Genomic DNA, 2,691 nt, shown 5'->3' with positions numbered 1-2,691 from the left:
AATAAGCCGGTTATAATGGTGTGTGTATAGCTGGTGCTCCGCTGATTGGCTGCCTGTAGCGTCATTGGAGGTGTGCGAGGAGGCCTGTGCAGCTTTTTTCCCTTCCTAGAAACCCGATTGGCTGTTCGCTCTGTACTCCCTTCACCCCCCCCCCCCCCCCCCCCTTTTTTTGTGACGAATTTGAGCATTGTCTTTGCTGAAATTGACGCTTTAGCAATACGTGCGGGGGCGGGATGGCGACAAGACACGGAGAAATGAATGTAAAAATGACCAAACCCGTTTACACTGCACGCAAGGCTTTATTTTTTTTAATCTACTCCTTGAACTACAGACGACTGTTACTGCTGGGCACAAACCCACTAACACATTATATAATATATAAAAATAAATTACGTCAAATTTTAAATCTCCATATTTAACAAGTGATATGCTCACAAACTACTGTAGTCTCACGTTAGTCCGACCTTCCTGACCAAACTAATCGGGATAGAGATTTCAAATAACATTTACAAAGTCGATCTATCTTTAAAACGACAGCGCAACTTCAGAAAATGTCTCCACTGAAAAAATGCATTCCCCCCAGTCCTATGGACATGCGCAATACCAGTTTTGGTAATCCTCGTCTGTTTTTTTTTCTCTTCCGAATTTCAGTTTATTTTATTTTTAAACTAGCGAGGTTACTTGGGAATATTTTGTATTTCCACACGTTTTCTTTTGTCTTACGCTGTAGGTTGATTTCTATCACGTTATCTTGATAGCTTTGCTAGAACATTGTGTTAGCCAGTAAACGTATCTCTCTTTCTGTCTGTGTCTCTGTTCTCTCAGGTAAAGGGCTGGATACGGGACAAATTAAGTCGTTTGATAGACCACACAGGTTTAAAAACAAAACCACGAAATATTAAGTGGTCACGGTTTTTAATTTAATAGCAATATAAATTAACACGTATTATTATTTATTTATTTATTTTTTTTGCGTAACATCAATAAATAAACCATACATAACTGTGTGTAGGAAAATGCACCCCTGGTATGTAAAATTCAGTATGCCAACGTCAAAAAATGCGACTGATGCATTTTCTGACGTTACACGGGAGAGCAGAGTGTCGAACCTTTCCTTCCACCTCCGTTACCACTTCTACCCGCTGCGTTCACGATCTCGGTAAATATTGACGCGGTAGTATATTTACCAGCTGTGCCTTGTATAAGAAAGCAGTCAACAATGTAAATTTAAATCAGCAATCCACGTGTATTAAGTCAGTCAATCTTTTATATAGCCCCACCATCACAAAGCGCTTTACAAGATATGGTAAAACAATTCAGAACACATTAAGTACACTGTATTACGCACAATAAGTTTCCAAGCTGTAGGTTCTTCACCTTTCTGTATCGGTTAAATTCCATCCGTCCATTCATTGCATTTACAAACATTTGCACCACAAACGGTTTGTATCAACCATAACACAAGCAGGGACACACGCCCATAGCAGAAATACAAAGTACAGCAAAATACACTACAGCTTTGCAATTTGCACTGAGTTTAATAATTTGTTCATGGGAGAAAAACAAAGGAGGGGGGGGGGGGGGGGGGGGGGGGGGGGGGGGGGGGGGGGGGGGGGTTACAAGGTTGAAATCGGCCCTCCCCTTGACCTGATTGCAACACTGCCCGATGGATTTTTTTTATGAGAGAGCCAGAGATAACAAGTGACTAAACGCTACAATTCTACTAGTCTCGGATCATTGCATAATTAGAACACACATGGAATTTCACTCCATTCCAGACGGTATCTGACCCAATCTAGAATGGGGAGGGAGTTTTTATCTAATCTGTTGTAGAGCCTCAGGTTTTTTTTTTTTTTTTTTTTTTTTTTTATTTATTTATTTATTTATTTATTGTGGGGCCAAAATTGGCTGCCCTGACGGAAACTCTTAAGATTAAGTACAGACGTCTTTACGTTCGGTTCTAAAAGATAATTCAAAAACACAGATAAATGTTGATTTAATTTGTCAAAATATTTATTTACTGTTCGTTTGTATAGAACGGCTTGGAAGTCTTATATAATATATATATTATATATATATATATATATATATTATATATATATATATATATATATATATATATCACCCAGTGCCTTGCAAAAGTCTAGGGACTGGTTTTTCTCTCCAGAGTATAATTTACAATGGGTACTATGTTTTTCCCATGGAACTTTAGCAAAAAATACTAAAATAAACAAACTCAATGTTATTGTAGGTGAACATTGGTTTTATCTGTTGGGAAATAATTTAAACTAAAATAAACTGAAATCTTCCTTGCATACGTATTCAACCCCTGTGCTGTGGTTGCTCCCAGTTTGCACCGATGAAAGCAATTGCCCTAATGAGGACACAATTACCTTACCGTTGGCCTCCACCTGTGAACCATTAAAGTTCCTGTCACATTTTCTGAAAAACCCCACTGTAGAATGATCTACAGTAAGGCTGTGAATCTGAAGGAAGATGAAGACCAAAGAGCATTCTACAGAAGTCAAAGATAAAGTGATACAAATGCATAGATTAGGGAAAGGGTACAAAATAATATCCAAGTGTTTGGATATCCCAGTGAGCACAGTTGGATCAATAATCAAGAAGTGGAAGCTGCATCACGCCACCCAGGCACTGCCAAGAAAAGGCCATCCCTCAAAACTCCACGCT

This window comes from Polyodon spathula, chromosome 16 (genome assembly GCF_017654505.1).
Source record: "Polyodon spathula isolate WHYD16114869_AA chromosome 16, ASM1765450v1, whole genome shotgun sequence".
NCBI classification, from domain to species: Eukaryota; Metazoa; Chordata; class Actinopteri; order Acipenseriformes; family Polyodontidae; genus Polyodon; species Polyodon spathula.
This window is presented reverse-complemented; position numbering follows the sequence as displayed.